This window comes from Macrotis lagotis, chromosome 5 (genome assembly GCF_037893015.1).
Source record: "Macrotis lagotis isolate mMagLag1 chromosome 5, bilby.v1.9.chrom.fasta, whole genome shotgun sequence".
Lineage (NCBI taxonomy): Eukaryota > Metazoa > Chordata > Mammalia > Peramelemorphia > Peramelidae > Macrotis > Macrotis lagotis.
In genome coordinates, this window is record NC_133662.1 from 26,819,992 (window position 1) to 26,844,865 (window position 24,874).

General features: G+C 35.7%; 1 protein-coding gene and 1 pseudogene across 11 annotated transcripts in view; one reads left to right on the forward strand and one right to left on the reverse strand.

The window, feature by feature from the left end:
• ADGRF1 (adhesion G protein-coupled receptor F1) overlaps window positions 1-24,874 on the reverse strand; it is a 344,581-nt gene that overhangs the window by 51,466 nt on the left and 268,241 nt on the right. For 3 of the 11 annotated variants that reach the window (XM_074237130.1, XM_074237129.1, XM_074237132.1), the window contains one exon: window positions 11,621-11,674. The gene's annotated coding sequence lies outside the window, so the exon portion shown is untranslated. Of the gene's footprint in view, window positions 1-1,624; window positions 5,228-11,620; window positions 11,675-23,739; window positions 24,068-24,874 lie in introns of those variants that run through there. The other 8 variants (XM_074237138.1, XM_074237134.1, XM_074237136.1 and 5 more) reach the window with 5 other exon arrangements.
• LOC141523720 (large ribosomal subunit protein eL38 pseudogene) lies at window positions 14,949-15,242 on the forward strand (annotated as a pseudogene).

The following is a 24,874-nucleotide window of genomic DNA, read 5'->3' on the forward strand; positions in this document are numbered from 1 at the left end:
ACAAAAACTTCAAAGAAGATTACACTCATCATAGATGCATGGAATATGCACATACTCATAGACAACACAAGATTCAATAGACCTGAAAGATGAACAGTTCTTGTTGCAAGAGATCTCAGCAGATATACTATCCAAATAGCAGCCCTGAGTTGAAACAAGGCTGTCAAATGAAAGTCAGCTTACTGAAGTCAGAGCTGGATACATGTTTTTCTGGCATGTCTATGGTGAAAGGGAATGCCATGAAGCTGGGTTAGGTTTTGCAATCAAAACTAATCTAAGGGCAGCTAGGTGATGGAGTGGATAGAGCACTGGCCCTGGGGTCAGGAGCGCCTGAGTTCAAATCTGGCCTCAGTCATTTAATAATTACCTAGCTGTATGGACTTGGGCATTTACCTTGCAAAAACCTAAAAAAATCAACCCCCCCAAAAAAAACAAAACAAAAAAATACCTAATCTGGTCAACATTCTTGAATGCCTACCCAAAGGAGTGAATGGCAGGTTCAATGCAATGAGATTGCCACTTCCAGGCAAAGGCCATGCCACCACCATCAGTGCCTATAGTCCCACCATGATGAACATTGATGAAGTTAAAGAAAAATTTTATAAAGACCTAGATATCCTCATCATCACTGTACCAAAAGAGGACAATCTTATATGAATGACTTTAATGCTAGGGTCAGTTCAGATTACCAAACATGACAGGGAGTCCTTGGGAGGAATGGAGTTGGAAATAGCAATAGCAATGGTCACCTTCTTTTGAAGACTTGAACATTTCATTACCTTCTCATCACAAACTCTGTCTTCCATTTGCCCTAATGCAATAAAACTTCCTGGATGTACCCTCATAGTAAACACTGGCATCTATTAAACTATGTGATTTCACGGAGAAAAGAGAGGTAGGATGTGAGAGTGATAAAGGCAATATGTGGTACAGAGTGCTGGACTGATCACAGACTCATCCTTCTAAGCTAAATATTTATATTCAATCAAAGTATGGACCCAATGCAAAATGAATACTAGAAGAATTAATGTCAAGAGATTAGAATGACTCTCTGAGCCAGAACAGCTTGTTCTTAACTTGGAGGGAAAACTGAGCCAATATATAGTTGGCAACAATGGAGCAGAAAAGGAATGGTCACCTTTCAGAGATCTGGTATACATTACAGCATTTGCTTATCTGGGCCAGAACACTCACAAATATCAACACTGATTTGATGAAAATGATGAAGAAATACAGAAGCTGTTAAATTAAAAATGAGAACTCCACAGTATTTACCAGCAAGATAGTTCATCCATTTCTATGAAGGCAGCATTTAATTTCATCAAAAAGTCAAAGTAAAGCTTAGGGAGAGATGCAGGACTCTAGGCTCAGTAAGAAGGCAGATGAAATTCAATTTTATGCAGACAGAACTAACCAAAATATTTTTTCTGATGTCCTGAAGGCTATTTATGGATCAAGGACTTATGATGCATCTTAACTACTCAGTGCTGATGGATCCACATTGGTTAATGATAAGGACATGATCCTAGAGAGATGGGCTAAACACTTCCATAATGTTCTTAATAGCCCATCATTAATCAATGCAGAAGCCATTTATGTCAAATTGAAGTCAATCAGTCCCTACCTGAAGTTCCAGTTGAAGAAGAGGTTTTGAATTCCACTGGGTTCCTTTCAAGTGGCAAAGAAGCTGGTACTGATTCCTATTCCAGCTGAGACTTACAAGGTGGAGGGTCCATTGCTCATCTAAAACTTCTTGAAATTTTCAAGGTTATATATAGCATGAAGAAGTTATCCCCCAAGAATTCAGGGTTGCCCCCATTGTTCATCTCTAAAAAGGTAAAGGAAATAGATTGTCCTGTGACAATCACAGGGGTATTTATCTTTTAGTCATTACTGGTAAAATTCCAAGCAGTGTCCTTCTCAATAGGCTGATCCTTTGCCTGGAAGATGGTCACCTCTCTGAGAACCAGTGTGGCTTCAAAAAGGGCTGAGGAACAGTCGATATTGTGTTTGCTGCCTGACAACTTCAGGAAAAATGCTAAGAACTAAGCAAAGGTCTGTATAAATTCCTAGATCTGGCCAAGCCCTTTTGACACCATCAGTCGTGAGGTTTTATGGAAAATTATGTCAAAATTTGGTTGTCCATAGAAGTTCATTGATACTGTACATTAATTTCATGACAGATGCATGTTGGAGAGTGAACGATGCTCTTGAGATTTCCACTGACTAATGAAGTAAAACAGGGTTGTGTCCTTGCTCCCATACTTTTTAGCATGATGTTTCCATCTATGTTATCAAACGCCTTCACTGAGGCATTTGATAACCTCAAGATCAGCTCCCACACTTCAACTTGAAAAAGCTACAAGTCAAGACCAAAGTGAAGGGAGTGTTGGTGCATAATCTTCTGTTTGCAGATGATTGTGCATTCAATGCAGTCTCTGAAGTTGAGATGCAAAAAAGTTTGAATTCATTCTCCGCTGCTTGTGCTCATTAACACCAAGGAAATACAGGTGCTCCATCAACCAGCATCAAATCATCCATATGTGGAAATATCAATTACAGTAAATGGAAAAGTTTTGAGTACTGTGGACAAGTTCAGTTACCTTGGCAGTGTCCTTTCCAAGGAGGTACACATTGACAATGAGTTTGACACACTTGTTGCCAAAGCTAGCTCAGTATTTGGGAAGCTCAGAAAGAAAATGTGGGAGAGAAGAGATATTGAACTAACTACCAAACTGAAGGTCTACAGAGCCATTGTACTGACCTCATTGCTATATGCCTATGAAACTTGAACAGTCTACCAATGCCATGTCAGGAAACTGAGTCACTTCTATTTAAATTGTCTTAGGAAGATTCTGAAGATCATCTGGCAGGAGAAGATACCAGAAACTGAGGTCCTGGTGTTAAAAGGCCTTGGACAGTCCTAGAAATGTATACACACCTCTGTTCTGTTCCTGGCATTTTTCCTGGAGTTGTCAGGCAGCAAACACAATATCAACTATTTCTTGACCCTTCCTTAAGCCACACTGGCTCTCAGGGAGGTAACCATCTTTCAAGCAAAGGATCAGCCTATTGAGGAGGACTCTGCCTAGCATTCCAATATTACTACAGAGAGTGCAACTACAATGGGCTGGACACATTGTTAGAAAGTCAGGTGTATGCTTTACAAAAAAAAACTATTTTGTGGAGAACTCACACAAGGCAAGGGCACACAAGGGGATCAGAAGTGACACCAAGAAACCCTGAGGGGCTGATTGAAGAACTTTAGAATTGATTGTACAGTATAGGAGATACTGGTACAGGATCACCCCAACATGGCATGCCCTCATCAGTGAGGATACTGCACTCTATGAGGAAGTTAGAATTGAAGCAACTCAAAGGAAATGTGATATTCATAAGTTTAGAAAACCCATCCCAGGTGTTCACATGAACTATTTGTGTCCAATCTGTAGTAGAGCATTCCAAGTTCATATTGGTCTGTTCAGCCAGAGTTGAACACACTGTAATTTGTCTCAAACATAGTGATGTTATTTTGGTCTTCTTTAATAAAGGACAAAAACTAACCAACCAATTTGTATTTCTCTAATCAATAGTAGTTTAAAGAATTTTTATATAACTATAGATAGCTTTAATTACTTGTCTGAAAACTAACTTCATATCTAACTTTGACCACTTAGCAATTGAGGAATGGCTCTTATTTCTATAAATTTGATTCAGTTTTCTGTATTTGAGAGATGAAGTCTTTATCAGAGAAATTCAGTGTAAAAATAGTTTTTCACAGTAATGATTGCTATCTAGGCATTTCTCTCCATCCTAGTGTTCTCCTTTTTATCCTTTTCTTCTCCTTTTATTTTGTCCATTCTCAAAAATGCTTCTGACTTTTACCTCTCCTCTACTGCCTTCCCATTTATCTCTACCTCTGCTTCTCTTCTCTCTTTCCTTCCTACTTTCACGCAAAATACATTTCTACACCCAACTGAGTGTGTATATTATTCCCTCTTTGAACCAATTCTGAGAGTAAGTTTCACATGTTCCCCTCCCTTCTTCCCATATTTTCCCCTCAAATGTAAAATTTCTTTCAGGCTTCTTTTATATCAGAAATTTAATCCTATTCTACCTCTCCCTTTCCCCCTTTCTTTCTCATTCCTTAATTTTATTTTCTTAGATAATCAAACTATTAAGTTCATCTCATTTCTCTGCTTTTTGAATATGTACACTCCCTATTATTCAGAAAGTTTTCAGTAGTTATACATGCCATTTCCCTATAAATAGTTTAACCCTATCAAATATCTTGTGATTTCTCTTTCCTATTTACTTTTTTTGTGTATCTTTTGCATCTTGTATTTGAATATCCAATTTTCTATTCGGCTTTGGTCTCTTCAACAGAAATGCTTAAAAGTCCTCTATTTCCTTGAATATTCATGTTCCCGTCCTGAAGATTATACTCTGTTTTGCTGGTTAGGTGATGCTAGGATTTGCCCTCCAGAATATCTTATTCCGAGACCTTTGATCCTTTATTGTAGAAGTTACTAAATCTTGTGTTATCCTGGATCCATGTTGTTTGAATTATTTCTTTTTGACTGTATTCAGTATTTCCTCCTTATCCTGAGAAGTCTGTTATTTGAATATAATAATCCAGGGAGTTTTCATTTTAGGATCTCTTCCAGAGCTGATTGGTGGATTCTTTTATTTTCTTTATTTTACCTATTGGTTCTAAAATATCAGGAAAGTTTTAATTGATAATTTCTTGAAAGATGATGTCATCATATTATAAAGCATCAGTCATCAAAACTAACTAGGTGTAAAATCAGGAGATGATTATAGTAATCTGCTGTTCAATAAACCCAAAGAGTCCAGCCATTGGGATAAAAACTCCCTCTTTGATAAAAACTGCTGGGATAATTGGAAGTTAGTATGGAAGAAACTTAGATTAGACCAACACCTCACACCCTTTACCAAGATAAGATTCAAATGGTTACAAGACTTAGACATAAATAACATTACTATAAGCAAATTAGAACATCAAGGTCTAGTTTACCTGTCAGATCTATGGAAAGGGGAGCAGTTTTTATGACTACGGAAGAGTTGAAGAATATCACCAAAAACCAATTAGATGATTTCAATTACATTAAATTAAAAAGCTTTTGCACAGATAAAACCAATGTAACCAAGATCAAAAGAAATGTAGTAAATTGGGAAACAATCTTTACAACTAATGATTCTGACAAAGGACTCATTTCTAAAATATACAGAGAACTGAGTCATATTTTTAAAACAAAAAGCCATTCCCCAATTGACAAATGGTCAAAGTATATGCAAAGGCAATTTACAGATGAGGAGATCAAAGCAATTCATAGCCATATGAAAAAATGCTCTAAATCATTAATTATTAGAGAAATGCAAATTAAAGCTTCTCTGAGGTACCACCTCACACCTCTCAGATTGGCCAATTTGACCAGAAAGGATAATGATCGTTGTTGGATGGGTTGTAGGGAATCTGGGACACTATTACACTGTTGGTGGAGCTGTGAACTCATCCAGCCCTTGTGGAGAGCTATTTGAAACTATGCCCAAAGGGCAACAAAAATGTGCATACCCTTTGACCCAACAATACCACTACTGGGTCTATATCCTGAAGAGATGAAGAAAAAGGGTAAAAACATTACTTGTACAAAAATATTTATAGCAGCCCTGTTTGTGGTGGCAAAGAATTGGAAATACAGTAAATGTCCTTCAATTGGGGAATGGCTTAGCAAACTGTGGTATATGTATGTCATGGAACACTATTGTTCTATTAGAAACCAGGAGGGCTGGAAATTCAGGGAAGCCTGGAGGGATCTGCATGAACTGATGCTGAGTGAGATGAGCAGAACCAGAAAAACACTGTACACCCTAACAGCAACATGGGAGTGATGATCAACCTTGAAGGACTTGCTTATTCCATCAGTGCAACAATCGGTAGCAATTTTGGGCTGTCTGCAAAGGAGAGTGCCATCTGTATCCAGTTAAGGAGCTGTGGAGTTTGAACAAAGTTCAATGACTATTCCCTTTAATTTAGGAAAAAAACATATATCTTATTGTCTGATCTTGTTACCTCTTAGACTTCTTGTCTCTTCTCTAAGGATATGATTTCTCTCTCATCACACCCAATTTGGATCAAGGTACAACATGGAACCAAAGTAAAGACTGACAGATTGCTTTCTGGGGCGGGGGGAGTAAGATTGGGGGAGAAATTGTAAAACTCAAATAATATCTTTAATAAAATAGACTTATGATAAAAAATAAAGATGATGTCTAGAATCTTTTTTTTGATCATGACTTTAAATTAATCCAATAATACTTAAATTATTTGTCATAGATCTGTTTTCCAGGGCAGTTGCCTTTCCAAAGAAATAGTTCACATTTTTTCCATTCTTTTGATTTTGATTGATTATTTCTTCATGTCTCACAAAATCATTTGCTTTCATTTTACTAATTATGATTTTCAAGAAATTATTTTTTTCAGTGAACTTTGGGACCTCTTTTTCATTTGGTCAATTCTATCTTTCAAGGCATTTTTCTCTTCACTGGATTTCTGGACTTCTTTTACCTTTTTAGCCTCTTCTATTTTTTAAGATTTTTTTTTATCGGTATTTTTTTTACCAAGTTACTGACTCTTGTTTCATGATTTTCTTAATTATTTTGCAAGGCAAATGGGGTTAAGTGGCTTGCCCATGGCCACACAGCTAGGTAATTATTAAGTGTCTGAGACCGGATTTGAACCCAGGTACTCCTGACTCCAGGGCTGGTGTTTTATCCACTACACCACCTGGCCACCCCTCATGATTTTCTTTCATCACTTTCATTTGTCTTCCCAATTTTTCTTCTGTATCTCTTACTTAATGTTTAAAATCCTTTTTGAGCTCTTTCTGGACCTAAGACCAATTCACTTTTTTTCTTTTAGGTTTTAGATACAGGAGTTTTGACTTTGTTGTCTTCTGCTGAGTATGTGTCTCAATCTTCCTTGTCATCATAGTAATTTTCTATGGTAAGAATTATTTCCTATTGTTTGTTTTTTCTAGTCCATTTATTGACTTTTAACTCTATACTCAAGTGGGGCTCTGTTTCCCTAATGAAAGGGAAGCTGTTCCAAGCTTCAGGGTCTTGTGCAACTGTTTTCAGAGGTATTTCTGGGAACCTGTAAGTTTTTGATTCTTCCAAGATGGTATGATCTTAAGAGACATGTGTTTACCACTCTCCTGTATAGTGCACTGGTCTGTGAACAAACGCAGCATTCTTTTCAACAGTGAAACTCCTGTTCTTGCTCCCCTGTGACCCTAAGCTTTGCTTTGTTAGTGCTCCTTCTTGCCCTGGGACTAAGACCCAGTATTTTAACCTAGATCCTACAGGCAATGAAACAAAGCTCTATCCCTTGTGCCAGCAAAGGGACTTCTACAAATCTCTTTGTTACTCATTTCATCTACTTACCAGATGTGGACCACTGATGTCACTGATTCATCCACTCCTGGTTTTTCAGGGCCCAGTTTGCCAGTTCTGGACTGTATTTCTCCCTCACCTTGGTGCAACAGACCTTTTCTGTTGCCCTAAGTTGTCTTGGGCTGGAAAATTGTTTAGTTTTGTCTTTGAAGGATTTTGCCACTCTTGAATTTGTTTATTGATTATTTAAAGTTTCTTGGAAGTATTTGGGTGAGAGCTAAGGGGAGTCCCTGAATTTATTCAATTATTTTGGCTCCATTTCCAAATAGTTGACATTTCTGTAGAGTTTAATGGTGAGCAGAGCTCCTTGTTGTCATTTGATATTCTCAACAACCCTGTGAGATAGAAACCATTAATAACATCTTTTTTGTAGATGAGGAAACTGAAGCACAAAGTGAAGTCACTTGATCAGGGTCACAAAACTAATTTCTATTGTAAGATTCAAACTCAAGTCTTCATAACTCCAATTCTAAGGCACTATTCAATTCACCATACTGACCCTAGGATCTTTTGTGATGGTACCCTTCTCTACTGGGGCTCATTTATCTCTCCCCTAAATGGGAGGGAGGGTTAGGAAGGTATACCACTATATTTCTCAAAATGACTATACCTGCATTTAGACTGTCTTTTGAATCATATCCTATAATTGTTGCCCCAAAATGAAAAACTTATTTATTATGGCTTTGATAGAAGTTAACATATGAGATATCATAATGAGATATCAAAGATTCGTATTGTTCCTCCCATCCCTGCTCAATTGAAATTTTTCTCTAAAACTCCTTACAATCATTTCTGTAATTGTTTTGAATGTGGTTTTGATTTTTTTTAGACTGACACTGAACAGAGAGTGAAGAGAATAAAGAAGTATATGGGAATGCCTGCCTTTTATTGCTTCCAACAGATGTGGTCCTTTGAGGTAGATATTATTTCTTTCATTAAACTAAATTTCAAAGGCTAAATGGAGGAATTGGGAAAATTTTTCTTTTAAGCATCTTCTGTGACTCTAAACAAGGGAGTTCTTAACTTGCAGTCTGGAACTTGGTTTTTAAAAAATACTTTGTTAACTATATTTCAATAAAATCTATTTCTTTTGTCATCCTATGTGTTTTATTCTATGCATTTAAAATTATTATTCTGAAAATAAGAATTTATTTATTATTAATAACTACTCCTACGTGTGCGCACACACACACACACACACACACACACACACACACACACACACACAGTTGAGAACACCTGCCCTAAGCTCTGCCAGGCCTGTTTATCACGTATTTTTAGAATTACCAACTCTGCTTCCCCCATCTTGATCAACTTCATTAACTCCTGTAATCAGGATGCTGAGTATTTACATAGCATTATTCTTTGGGCCATCTGTGGGCTCTCTGTGGAATGTTCTCCAGCTGCACTGACAGAAATCTTGGTCTGAAGTATTAACCATGGCAGAGACTCCCTCATTTCCTTGAATTCATATGGATAAATCAATTTTTTGATAATCCTTATTCTTCAGTTTGCTGTGAACAATCACTAGGATTTGCTTCTCAGCTTTCAGAGAGGGACTCCCTATTGTCTCTATCATCATCTCCTGGGAGTATTTATGGACAATGTTGCTTATTTATGTCAACATTAGTCACCTTATTAACAATGATGCTTAGTTTGGATTATTCATACCTACCCACCTACCCTATCTATGATAATTTTTAAAAAGTGGAATAATCTAATTTAGATTACTCTCTTGACTCTTCCCATAATCTAATTATGGAAATATATGGGAATATAATATATATATGCTAAATTCACAAGTATTTGTGATTGTTTCTATGAGACTATGTTTCTTAATCATTAACTCGTTTCTCTTCCTACATAAAGTGTCAAAAGTATTTGGTTTTGACAGATGCTTTCTTTTTTTAATAGGATCATTGACTTCAAGCAGAAAGGGATCTTGGAAATGATCTTGACAAATTACCTCATTTTGCATTATAAGAAATTTGAGACCCATAGGGGTTGTGAAATGTTCAAGGTCGCACAACAAGTAGGAAAACTGGATTTGGAACCTAGAGTCTCTGGTGCCAATTCTCTTGTTCTTTTTACTATACTCCCTCTATCACAAAGGCAAATGAATAGAGAGAAACTAAATGGATAGAAAATTGCATGTGTGAAGATGGGGTAGAAGAATGTATTCTTTGACCCAAATAGAATTTTTTTTTGCCTAAGGATATTAGAAACAACATTTTCAAAATTACATCTATGGGGCGGCTAGGTGGTGTAGTGGATAAAGCACCGGCCCTGGAGTCCGGAGTACCTGGGTTCAAATCCAGTCTCAGACACTTAATAATTACCTAGCTGTGTGGCCTTGGGCAAGCCACTTAACCCCTTTTGCCTTGCAAAAAACCTAAAAAAAAATACATCTATAATTGACTTTTTGATGAATTACATATTTACATACAGCTAGATTTATGTTGCCATTTAAGCTTTGCAAAATACATATGCTTTCTCATCATATCTTCACAACAACTCTGTGAGGCAAGAATTATTATTATCTCTATTTTGTAGATGAGGATGCAGACTGAAAGAAATTCAGTGACTTGTTCAGAGTTACACAGCTAAATAAGTGTCTGAGGAAGATTTTGAATCCAGCTCTTCCTGATTTAACACTATCTGTTATACCACCTAGCTATCTCTAATATATTTCTAGCATGGAGTTTTGAAGCCATCATCAAACACTAATGTTGTACCTGCAGGCTAAAAAAACAAGATATTTTTCCCTGAAAAATTCCCTGATCATCTCTCCTCTGTATTGTACTTGTCTGTTAGTAAATAGGAATTCATTAGATACCTACTATGTTCTGGGATATACATGTGCTAGGGATACAAAGAAAGACAAAAGACAGTTCCTTCCCATAAGAAACTCTTAATCTAATGGGGGAGACAATGTTCCAAAAATGTATGATATACATATTTATATATGTGTGTATATATGTTTATATATATATATATATATATATGTTATAAAGAGCTTTGAATGACAAAGAACTTTGCGTTTGATCAGAGGTGATAGGGAGCATCTGAAGATAATTGAGTAGGGGTGAAGAGTGCCATGGTCAGACTTGCACTTTAGGAAAAATCATTGTCTAAGTGGAAATGGATCAGAATAGGGAAAGACTTGTGGCAGGAAGACCGAAGTCTAAATATGAAGAGATGAATGCTGGCAGCAACAGCAAAAAGGGATGTAGTGGAAAGCTGTTGCAAAAGTGAAGTCAGTAGATCTTGGCAACAGATTGAATCTTGGGGGATGAGAGATGAGTAATTGAAAAAGGTAAGTTTAGAAGAGGAAAGAGTGAGCTCAGTTTTGAACATGTTGAGTTCAAGATGTCTACTGAATATTCAGACATACATGTCTGTTAGGTAGTTGGACATATGAGAATGGAGGTCAGCAGAGAGGTTAGTTTTAGATAAGCAGAATCTATAATCAACAGCATAAATGAGTATTAGATCCATGGGAACTGATGAGATTCCCACATGAAGAAGTATAGAGGGAAAAGAAAAGAGGACCCTGGATAGAACTCTGTGAGACATACTCAGGTCCTTGAGATGTTGATTTTTTTGAACCCAAGGATAAGATTTTTTCATTTTACCTTATTATATTTCATCTTCTTAGTTTGGCCCACTATCAAAGTTTTGATTTTTTTTTTTTGGTTTTGTTTTGGTTTTTAAGTACTAATTCTCTCATAGTATGTGAACTAACCTCTCAACTTCATGTCATCTGTAAATTTATAAGCACTGAGGCAGAATACCATCTTTGTTTTCTCCAAGTCATTGATAAAAATATTAGAGAACCCAGGACCAAGCTTAACTCTTCACTGAAGACATCCTTACTAATTAACATTGATCCATGATTAATTCTTGAGACTGACCATCCAACCATTTCTGAATTCTCTTAATTATCTAGCTAACATATTAGAGACCATTATTCTTTATAAATAAACAGAAGTCATAAAAGATTATATAGTTCTGCATTCTCTCTATCATTAATTACTGTTCTTTCTTCCAGTCTTATCCTTGGGGCAACCAAGTATTACAGTGGATAGAGTGCCAGGCCTGGAGTCAGGAAAACCTGAATTCAAATCTGACCTCAGATACTTACTAGCTGTTTGACTTTGTCAAGTCACTTAACCTCTGTATGATTCGGTTTCCTTATCTGTAAAACAAGAACAATAATAATTACAGAATTGTTGTGAGGATCAAATGAGATAACAATGGTAAAGTCCTTTTTGTTATTGTTTACTTTCCTTGCCCATCAGTATTCATTCTAAGATTGAAAACTCATTCTTAAGGACTATGTCCTTACTTTTGTAACTACTTTTATCTTCCTTTCAAAATATACGTTGGTGGGGAAGTTAGGGTTGAGTTTCTATATGAATTTTAGTCCATGAGAGTCACCCTGTCCTTCTGCCTGATTTGAAATCTGCTTTTACAAAATCCACTGTGCATATTAAATTCTGTTCCAGGCTCTAACTAAAAGTTAGTCATGAAATCTCTATCACATGGAATACTATCCTGTTGAAAGAAATGAAGAAGTTGTTGGTTTAAGAAAAACTTGGAAAAATTAATATGAACAAATGCAAAGTGAAGAGAACAGAACCCAGAGAATAATCTATACAATAAAAACAATATGGTAAAGACAAACAACTAAAAAATTAATAACTTTGTTCAATACAATGAGCTACCACAATTCCAAAGGATTCTTGATGTAAAAATGTTTCCACTTTCAGATGAAAAATTGATGATAGCAGAGTGCAGATTGCAAAACAAAGCATTTTTTCCCATTTATATTCCTTATTTGTTTGTTTTTTAAATGTGGCTTATGCAAAAATTGTATTTCATAATTTCTCATTGGGTAGAGGAGGGGTGGATGGAGAGAAGGAACTTGGAAGTGAAAATTTTAAAAAGTTAAAATATCATTTTCTATCACAAATTGATATTTAGATTGAATGATAACTGTCTTTCAACTTTCCTGTCATTTCCACAGAGACAATCAGTTTCTCCTTGGTGAGAATCAGATGCTAAATAGAATTTCCCTTTGTTGATTTGACTTTTTTGAGGAATGATTATTAAATTATTATTAAAATGTTATTTAAAAATCCAAGAAAATATTATCTACTATGCTCTTAGCAAAGAAAAAGCTCCAGAAAACAGATATCTAGATAACTGAAGCCCAACATCACCAATATCATGTCAGTTTACTGTGCCAGATGTGGGTTCCTCTGGTTCTAAATTCCCTCTCTTCCAAATCTAGACCTTCCCAGAGCCATATTGCAATAACAGCTCTTATATCATCAAGTATTAGTGATACCTGTGAGATCAAACTTGCCTCTTTTAGGACCTCTAGTTCATCTTACTTTTAACTATGTTTGGTACATTATGAATAGGAATTTGAAGCACTGAGTTTTAATTGTTTATATATATATATATATATATTCTTAATTTTCTGACTGCTATGAATTTCTTAGTATAGCTAATATTTTTCTTCTTTCTTCATTGTAAACAATCCTTATAACACCTCAAACAGCGATTAATTTTACTCTTTATTCTAAAAGGTCAACAGTTGTGCTGTGCTTTCACAACAGATTTAGAAATTACTCCCACATTAGTCATTATTTCCTGCCCGTTAAGATAAAATCAAATTCATTTTTATGATATTATCCACCCTCCCAGTACCTCCTGACCCTCTTTTTGTATTCATGACTTTTAGTGGTATGAGACTTCTTCATAGACTACAAGTTCCTGGACTCCTTTGTTTCTTAATACTGAGTGATAATTTTCTATACATTTCCTTATCTCATCCTCTATGTGCATCTTTTCATTGAATTCAACAAATATTAAAGTATATTTTAATTTAAAAATGGAAGGTTAGGGCAGCTAGGTGGTGCAGTGGATAGAGTACTGGCCTTGGAGTCAGGAGTACCTGAGTTCAAATCCGACCTCAGACACACCTAGTCGTGTGTCAAGCCATTTAACCCCATTGCCTTGAAAAATCTAAAAAATAAAAATAAAAAATGGAAGGTTTTTGTGAGTAGTTTTATATAATTTCTTTAACTCCTGCAACAGATATTGATGCATAAGCCAAAATTATCTACTTGATCATCTTTTGGCAAATGTTTACCAAGAGCATTGTTTCACAGAATGATTGAGTTGTGTGAAATGATGTTTAGACTTATGATGAAACTGCCAACTGTTTTACTTGTTCTTCAAAAAAAAATGTGCAATTCATCCTTGTGTTTGACTGTAACGTTCTTTGGTCTCTTAGTTTCATATGTAGCCAGAATGTCAAATCTGACAGGAGATAGTCCTTCTAGCAGTATGTCTACATATTTGTCACTAGACAAGAATCTGGTACCATTCAGAGACCATAAGTTATTTGAACATTTATAGATGATCTGAAAACCACATGATTCCAAACTCTCTCTGACTTTCTCTTTGATACTCTGGCACCATTATTAGTGAATTGGAAGGGGGTTACACCAGATCAAGGGCCATTTGGTATTGGTTTGCTTGTTTGTTTCTTGGGTTGCTATGGCCAATAATTTCATCATCAAGTAACCAGTCTACTGAAATGAGCCTCTTTGTACTTAGCCAACCTTACTCATAAAGTAAACCTAGTCAGTTGCCCGATTCCTTATAACTTGAGAAAAACACAAAAAAGACCCCTCATTTAAGAACAGATGTAGAACTGGGATAAAGTTATGCAAAGTGCTCAGCATAAAAGGAGATAAGGAGGGATTGTTTTCTAAAATTACATTTTAAAGTTCATATCCTAATGATAAAAAAATTGATCTCTCCATTATTACATGAGTATCTATTTTGTGAAGTCATTTGTGCTATCTTGAAGGTTCCATTGAATAATTGCTGATACAGTACGATTTTATAGGGTGCTCCAATATATTTCTCCTCCTTTCTTTGAACAGAAGCATCAAAAAAGAAAAAGCAAAGAGTAAGGGGGTATTTTATTCGTGTGGGATCAGTATTGTCAAGCATGTGGCCCCTAGGCTGCATACAGCCCACAGCATTACCAAGTGTGGCCCAAATCAGATTTAAATCTGGTTCTTATCCAATTCTAATGTGTTAATGCAGTAATAATAATAATAATAATAATAATATATCATCATGTTATTTTCCTAGTCAATATGCAGCCTGCAGGGATCTTTATGAAGAGTTAGATTTATATTTGAATATATAGAGGACTTTAGATATAGAAACTCCTTCCACTAATGTTAATCAGTAACGATTTTTCTAACTTTTTTATTGTTTTAGAGTTTCTTCCATTGTAAGGTTGAGTGACTTGATTATTGTCACTTCTGCCTTAGAATTAGATTTTGAGCTTTTCCAGCTTTCTTGGCTCCTTGTGAGAATCTCTCCCAAGGCTCTACCTCTTGGGCCACCCACCACCCCCTCATCCCGCTGCCACCGTCACCATGCCCCGAAAAATTGAGGAAATAACAGACTTCCTGCTCACAGCCAGACAAAAAGATGCTAAATCTATCAAGATCAAGAAAAACAAGGACAATGTGAAGTTTAAGGTCCAGTGCAGCAGGTACCTGTACACATTGCTCATCACAGACAAAGAGAAGGCAGAGAAACTTAAACAGTCCCTGCCTCCTGGTTTGACTGTGAAGGAGCTGAAGTGAAGGAATCAACTCACTTAATGTTCCATCATCTCCATTAAAATACATGAAAAAAAAAGAGTTAGATCTTGAACTCCAAGTCCCTCTCTTCATCCTTTATATTTTCTAGAATGTGGGCAAATTTATTAATATGCATATCATTCAGTTAATGCATCAATAGATATTTATTAAGCACCAGTATGTGCTGGACACTGTGCTAAACAAAGAGATTATTTTTGCTTTTTCTTTGTATCTACTGCATTTTGCATAGTGTTTGTCATAATATATACCTTAATAAATACTAAAATTGATTGATTAAAAGACAAAAAATGAAATAATCCCTGCTATCTCAATACTTATAGTCAAACTTTAATAGATATTAACAAAATGATTATATATATATATATATATATATACTCATATTGGTATGTGTAAATATGTATAAATATGTATATTAGTATGTATAAATATATGCATATGAACTAAGTAAAGCAGTGGACCCAGAGCCAGACCTGGAGTCAGGAAAACTCATCTCTCTGAGCTCAAATCTAGTCTCAGACACTTACTAACTGGGCAACCATTTAATCAACTGAGCAAGTCATTTAACCCTGTTTGCTTCAGATTCCTCATCTGTAAAATGATCTGGAGAATGAAATTCAAACCACCCCAGTATCTTTGCCAACAAAAACCCAAAAGGGGCTGTGAAGAGTCAAATATAACTGAAACAAAGCAACAACACAAAAACATCTATATTATTATTATTATTATTATTATTATTATTATTATATAGATATATGCAAATATACTTAAGAATATTGTGTGTATAGTTATATGTATGTAAAAATGTTCAAGTATATACACATATATATACATACATATATAAATATTTATGTATACTCAATTTCAGTTATATTCTAAAGGAATGACTCTCTGGAAGATGTTAGAAGTGAGACAGTGAGAAATATGAGTTATATACCAAAGATATTAATAAAAACAAAATTGACAGGTTACAAACATTCCTTTAGTTCTAATTCTCTTTGTGATTCATTTTTCCACTGATCTAAATGAAACCATTGATTTTAAGGTCCTATCTGTAAGCATGCCTTCTCGTGTGATGATCCACCTCAGCACAAAGAGCAAGGCTCCCATCCTTGAAAGTTTATCATTAGCCTTTACTCTATGGCATCACCTCCTAGTTACTGTATTCAGGTCTTCATAGATACAAATTGTGATTCTTTCAAAACTAAGCTCAAGCACCATAGTCTAAATTATGTTTCATATTTATTAACATTCACATTTTGATTTTTGAGTTCTGAATTCTCTCCATCTCTTCAGCCCCTCCTCCAACCATTGTGAAGGCAAATAGGATTCCCATTCCTAATCTCTATGAAGTCATTTCTGATTCTCTTGGCTTTTCATGCTCCCCCACCTCAAAATGATTTTTATTTTTTCTATTGTATATTTTGTATATTTTAATAAATTGGCATCTGTTGGTCTTCCTGATAGAATATAACTCCTTGAGTGTAGGAATTGCTTAATTTTTATTTTTTAATTCCTATCATAGAAGGCATTTCAAAGGCATTTCAAAACTGATCACTGATTGATTGTTTACAGATATCTTTGAAGGGTTTCCTTTGCCTTTTTTTAAGAAAAATTTCCTCTTCCTTCTCAACCCAGCAATTGCTCCAGCATCTTCTTGGTGTTCTTCAGCTGCAGATGACAAGCCCAGCCCAATTAAGTTTTGAAAAAAATCTGGCTTCAATACTCAAAGAATGGCATCATTCCAGACCTCTGTTACCAGAGATTTGTGTCTCCTCACTTGTGGCTTGGAAAGGTCTGGACTTAGAGCAGATTCTCTTAAATGAGAATTAATAGCATTTCAGCAAAGATGCCAAGCCTTTTGTTCCTAGCCAAACCTTCAGCTTAGCAACAAGATCATGACACTCCTAGAAACCAAGTCACGCTTAGTTCTCATTTTCCTCATCTGATATTATTTAGTAAGAGTAAAGTCCTGGGGCAGCTAGGTGGTACAGTGGATAGAGCACCAACCCTGGAGTCAGGAGTACTTGGGTTCAAATCCGGTCTCAGACATTTAATAATTACCTAGCTGTGTGGCCTTGGGCAAGCCACTTAACCCCATTTGCCTCGCAAAAGCCAAAAAAAAAAAAAAGAGTAAAGTCCAGAGAACTTGACTTTCCTTTTGAATTGTTTCTCTTTCAAAAATATCTGAACCATAACGGTGAAAGGTATTTTAGAAATAGTGATAGGCAGCTAGATGGATTGAATCACTGTAAATAAATATAGTAATAAAAATCCACTATATATAATATGCATTACTATATAATATATAGATAGACAGATGAAAGACAGACAGAGACAGATGATAGATGGATAAAGGGAAAGAGAGAGAGAGATGGATATAGCAGAAAGTGACTAGATTGAACTGCATGGACCTGTACTCATCTGTAAAATGATTGAGTTGAATTAGATGACCTCTGAAATCCTTTCTAGATCTATTTTCCTATAATCATTTCAGTTGATTAGAGAATAGCTTCAATACAAGTACAATTATAGGTCTGATCTCTAATTATCTTTCTACAAAGAAAAATTATATTTTCAAGTCAGAGAAATACACTCCTGAGTCTATCCACTTTGCTATCCCTCAAACATATGTTCTACTCATAGTCTCTCTTTCCTCGATATGATAGAAAGTTAGAAAGATATGATCATAGGGATATCAAAGATGAAACAATGAATTTTATTGATTTATATGACTTACTCTAAGTAGGGTCTACATAGAACTTCTTATATCACTTTTCCCTTTAATATATGTAGTCATCAGACCATCTAGCCCCAAATTACTATATATTTATAAAGACCTCCACATTGTATATTTCCAACCATTTCATAATATTCTGTTTGTACCGTTATTTCAAAATATCTCCTCTTACCATGGTTACCTTGAGTCCTTTCTTTCAAACATTCTATGTCTTCCCTATTTTATCCCTATGATCTGACAGCAAGTCACCCATTAATCCTTAGAATGTTGCCATAACTCCCACCAAGTGAAAATTGGGAAAGGAATGAAAGAACAATTTTCAGAGCTTCCCTTAAGTTACCAGGTACACTAACAGATGTTATAACCTCAGGTTTAAGCCAATTCTATCTCAATTTTAACCAGTTTAACTTCCTGCCAATTCTAATATTTTCATTCATTCAATACTCAGTTAAGGAATACAGACAACTTGCAAGATACTCCACCTTTTTTTTTTCCTTTTTCAAGATTGGATCTCCTCATCTCATCCAAGATGGAAGTTTGGAGGACTGTCATGAACCAAATCTCACTATTGATTATCATGAGAGCTTTGGCCTTGTCATTTCTGACCTGGTCAACTTCACTCCTCTTTAGACAACTTGATAGCCCCCAAGTATCTTGGAGTTTAAATAATACCAAATATTGCATACAGACACCCAATAGCTCAGAACCCCTGGGCTTGAAATCCATAACCTTCCTAGTGACTAGAATTACAGCTGTGGGCCACCTCTCACCACAGTCAATTTTTTGTCTTGCCAATGAGGATCATGCAGCATTGTGTGGATGAATCAGCATGAAATCATCTTTATAAATGGTGGAGCAAAAGTGTGTGTCTTGTTAGTTAAGGGTCACTGATGATATCTTCATGTATAATGACTTTAGAAGTTTGGTAAGCATTTTTTTAAGTGTATACTGTGTACAAGGCAGCATGCTAGGTGATGAAAATACAACACACAATTGTTGCCTTCAAAGAACTCAGAGACCATGCTTCTTTAATCAAATGATCTTTGCTATCAGATACACGCAAATAGAAATCATATTTCTCAGTTTCATTTTTGCATTGGCCTAGGGCTTTCATGTCCAACATCCCATCAACTTTAGTTTCTTTTTACATTATAAACAATCTTTATCTTTTGTTTATAATACAAACCTAAACTCTTAAACTACTCTCTGTCAAATTAGAATTGGAACCGTTTGGTATTTAAGTATCTAAGTCTCAGTCTGTGTAGGTCCCACCAATGTGTCATCGTATCTGTTCTTTCTTCTACAAAAGGTTGCCTTTCTCACTTGATTGGTTCAGCAATGTAGAAGGATGGTACATGATTGATAGACAGGTAGAGACATAAAGACATGTTGCTCAATCATTTTAAGTTATGTCTGACTCTTTGTAACCCTAGTGTGGTTTACCATTTCCTTCTCCAGCTCATTTTATAGATGAGGAAAATGAGGCAAATAGGGCTAAGTGACTTGCTCAGGGTCACACAGCTAGTATATATTTGGGGATCAGATTTGAACTCAAGAATATGAGTCTTCCTGATTCAGTTCATCACTTTATCTCCTGCATCACCTAACTTGCTCTGCTAGAGACAGGGAGACATATCCGTGTACATATGCAAAGAAACATAGTTCATAACAGTGAAATTTGTTGTGAAAATCTGTTTTCCCTCCTAAATATTTAGCCCACCTTCTAACCTATAGTCTAAAAATTCATAGGTACCTAGATTTAGAGCTAGAAGAAACTTAAGAGATCAATATTTCCAAACTTTGCATTTTACAGAAAAGGAAATTAAGGTACAGTTAAAGAGAAATGACTTGTCCAAGGTCACAAAGTCAGCAATTAGAAGGATCAGGACTTGAACCAAGAACCCTAAAGCCTCATGTTTCCAGTATCACATAGTGAAATCCCTGCTACCATAATACTGAGTAAAACGCAAACAAAAATAGTAGTCACATTGGGGAAAAAAACAGAGAGGAAGATAATATCTGCTTTGTACAAATCTAGTTTCTGGCAAACTTTACTATTCCATTAAGCAAAAGATACCTGTAGGGATAAGCATATCTCATATTTACTGTAAATTCTATTTGCTTATCCATAATCCAGACACATGGAAAGTTCAGCATGCTTAAGTGCAAAGAACAGACAACTTGAAATGGAAGCTTTCACTTAACATCTCCCCTCTGCCACTTATGGTTCTGTGACCTTGGGTAAGACACTTCTTCAGGCCTCATTATTCCAATTATGAAATAAGGAGTTTGGATGAGGTGGTCTCTAAACCAACTCATAGTTTTAACATTCTGTGATTTATTCAAACACATTCCATTTTCTGCATCCAAATTTTGTGAGAATGGTACAGAATGCTAGTTCTGGTCAGGTGAAGTTCTTATTACCTGTGTGACCCTAAGTTAGAACTTGTGCCTTCATCAGTTAAATGAGAGGATCAGGTGACTGCTGCTCTTCTTTTCAACTATATTTCTATTATCTAATGACAAATCAATTGATTATATAAGATATTTGGATACAAAGCAACTTCTAAGCTATACCATGAAGTCAGCAAAAATTTACTCTAATCTCCTCATGTAAACCCCCTACAATTAATAATAATAATAAGGGCTAACATTTATGTGGGGAAACTAAGTGACACAGTAGATAGAGCATCAGGCCTAGAGTCAGGAACACTGGTCTTCCTGAGTTCAGTTCTGGTCTCAGAAACTTTCTACCTTTGTGACTCTGGGAAAGTCACGTAACCCTCTTTGCCTCAGTTTCCTCATCTATGAAATATGCTCAAGAAGTGATATTTTAGTATCTTTGTCAAGAAAACTTCAATGGGGTCATAAAGAATCAGATATGACTGAAAAAATGACTGAATAACAAGAGTCAATCAACACCAAATGGGATCATAAAGATCTGGATATGACTGAAAATGATTAAAAAATATTTATCTAGTGATTACTATATGTTAAACCCTATGCTAAGTGCTTTATATACTTCATTTCATCCTCAGTACAACTCTAGGAAGTAGGTACCATTAAAACCCCCCTTTTACAGAGAAAGAAATTGAGGCAAATGGGAATGATAAACCACTCCATCTCAGAGTGAGAATCAAATGAGATAATATTTGTAAAGTGCTTTATAAACCTTAAAGCACTATGTAATGCTATTATTATTATCATTACCATAATGGTAATGGTAAGATAAGTGGCCCAGTGGAGAGAGCACTAGTTGGAATGAGAAAGAGTTGAGTTCAAATCCTACTTTAGGATTAGCTGTGTGACACTAGAAAAGTCAAATAATCATGAGTGGCAACTGGAAATTCAAGGATGAATCTTTATAGGGAGGTGTTTGGGAGTAAGATGTAGAATTGGGATAGTGTGTATGAGACTGCCCAGGAAGAAAAATATAGAGAGAAAAGGAAAGGTTCAATGAGCTTGAGGGAATGCCAGTGTTTAAAAAAGATGAGAGAGAGAAAAAAAGAGGCAGGAATAACTTTAGAAAAGCAGGAAAAAACTGGAGAGTGGTATCAAGGAAGGAGGGATTATGGGGTCCACATCAGGGTCTAATGCTACAAAGAAGTCAAGCTAAGAAAAGATTCATGAATATCAAAATGACTGAAGACCTGAATGGGAATGTACATCTCTATTGTAGCAAAAGAGAAAAGAGATTGAGAAGTGATAATAATAGGTTGAGGAATGAATAAATAATAAGAGATTATAAATTATGCTTTTAAAAAATCTGGTGGTAAAAAGAAAAAGGAACATGGGACAGTAGTTTACAGTGGTAACAAAGTCAAGAGAAGATTGAAGGGAATGGTGAAAACTGGAAGTCAGTAGAGAGAGGATAAGGAACAAATGGGAAAGGAAAAACAGAAGATGCAAATGAAGAATGAATCCTATAAGAGAAAAGAGGAAATGGGATTGAGGAAACAGAGAGATTAGCTATGAATGGTAATAAATATAGAGCCTATATTTTATTGCTTTCTGTCAGGGGGGGGAGAGAAGGGAAGGAGAGAGAAAAATTGTAAAACTCAAAACCTTACAGAAAAAATAATTGGTAAAACCTACCATTGCATGTAGTTGGAAAAACAAATAAAATATTTTTTTAAAAAAAAGAAAGATTAGCTATGGTGGGAAGATTAGCAGAGGGTAGTTAATAGAGTCAGGGGGCACAATGACTGTTTGACCTTGAGCAAATCAACTTTTAGACTCAAGCTACAGAGGAGGTGCCAATCTGTATTAATTGGAGTTTCCTAACTTAGAATTCCTTACACTAATGAAATCATAGGATTGGTCCAGACAATAGCTTAAAAATATAAATATACATACTAAGAGAAATTTAGGTCCATACATATAAATCTGGGTGGTCAGATGGAGCAAAGGATAGATCACTGGACTTGGAATCAGAAGGACTCATTTTCCTTGGAGTCAGAAAGACTCATTTTCCTTAGTTCAAATCTAGCCTTAGACACTTATGAGTTGTGTGACCCTGGGAAAATCACTTCATCCTGTTTGCCTTAGATTCCTCATCTGTAAAATAAGTTGGAGAAGGAAATGGCAAACCACTCTAGTATCTTAGCCAAAAAAACTCCGACTGAGGTCATGAAGAATTGGACATAACTAAAATGACCAAAAAACAACAAAATGTATACATTTACACACATACAGAGATATTTTATGTACTTTATATAGAACATAAACACACACATATATTTTATATATATATATATATATATATACATACATACATATACACACATATCTGGATCTATAATCTCATCAGCATAGGGAATTTCTGTTATGGAAAGCACTTCTACCAAGACACCTGGATTGATAATAACATAGCTAATAATACTTCTTTATAAATGTTTTCGCATTTCTTTCACCCCAAAATTCTAGGAAGTGAATGCTATTATTCTATATTTTACAGTTTTGAAAACTGAGAAAGAGAATAAGTGATTTGTCAAGGGTCACATTAGTAATAAGTGAATTCAGGTTTTCTTATCTTCAGTTGAGCACTCTATCCAATAAACTGTATAGTTACCTCACTTTGATAGAATTTCATTTATTAACTAGATTAACTAATCCCCAAAAAGCAAGCATGGAGGTATATGAGATCAACAGTGATAAATGTACATAAATATATAGATATGTATAGACACAAATATATATACATTGTTACATATAACATAATGCTATACAATTCAATACAATGTCTCAGAAACTGTAGTAGGGGGAAAAATATTGAATTTGGAATCAAAGAGCATGTCCACGAATCCTGGCTCTGTCATTTACTAACAGAATTACCTTGAACAAGTTACAACCCTATTCTGGATCATAGTTTCTTCATTCACAAAATGTAAGAGTTGGAACAGTTCCATTAAAATTCGAAGTTGGGGGTTAAGAGGCAGATTCTGAACAGCCTATTGGAGAGGCTTACCCATGACCAGCTAACTAGGTTTGGCACCTGTTCTCATTCCATCTTTTTAATTCTCTCTTCTCAGACTTATAAAGAATCAATAATAACTACATTGCCTGTATCTTCATTCCTCAACCTCAGTGAGAACTAAATTTTCACCTCTGTGCTCTGTCTTTATAAATCCCAGAGAAAATCAGAACAATTTAAAATAACTGCCTTCCTTCGTTTCACTTACTCAGTCAACAAATTGAATAACGCTAATGAAGTACCTATCACATACAGGTTACTAAGGAATGCACAATATCAAATAAGATGCTATCACTGCCCACTTGGAGCCATAGGAGACTGAAGGGCCAATTGGGCATGGTTTAGCTTACCTTTGGGTGCCTCTTTTCAGGGAGCAGCCAAAAGAAACCTTGATTCCAACATAACTCCTGTGTAGTCACAATTTATGCTTTTCTAGGGTAAATTTTTTTAAAAAGGATCTAATCTAAGCAATTACCTGGCATGCATACTCCTGCTGGGTTATTTGTACTTTCTGATATATTATTCTGTAATTCCAGGCAGACAGAACCAGGACACACCCCTTTGAGAAGGAAGAGAGAAAGAATTCTCTGTGAGCCTTTTCCCTCCCCTTAGAATCAATAACATTTTTTAAAAGAGGAAGAAGTTCAAAACTAGAACAGGTTTCTGAACTTGGGGAAAGGGAAATGAACAGAGGAAGAAAACCTGAACTACTTTGGGGCAAAAAGGCACAAATCTGCTCCAGGCAAATATTCCCTCCCTCCCTCCCCTTATTGACAAATGACCTTCTTCCACAAACCTCACTCCACCCCCCCCCCAACTTTATTTGCACTTTTCTGATGCACATCTGATTGATGAACTGCTGGGAGAGGGATCTGACCAAAAAAAATACAGAGTATGTCAAGAACAAGTATGTTAGGTATATTATTTGTTCTTAGATAACCGGAGGCCAAACCTGCTTAACTTCTTTAATAGGAGTCTCTTCCTCTTTCTGCAGAGTCCTCTGATTGAAACAATGAAGAATGCAATTTTACCAAACCTGTCACCTCACAGACCCTTTACTAATGAATTTTTGTAGTGGTGCAGTCATTCCAGTTTTATCCAGATCTTTGTGATCAAATTTGAGGTTTTCTTGGCAAAAAAAAAAAAAATACTGGAGTGCTATTTTCTTTTAAGGCTCCTTTTACAGATAAGGAAACTGAGGTAAACAGGGTCAAGTCAGATAGCACAAAATCTTTATGACCCCATTTGGGGATTTCTTGGCAAAGACTGCGCTGGTTTGACAGTTCCTTCTCCAGATCATTTTACAGACAAAGAAATTGATATAAACAAGATTAAGTGATTTGTCCAAGGTCACACAACTGATAAATGTTGGAGACTAGATTTGAACACAGGAAGATGAGTCTTCCTGTCTCCGGGTCTGGAACTGTATGTATTACACCTTCTCGATTACTAATGAATTGTCTGTGCCCAAAAGTCACTATAGTA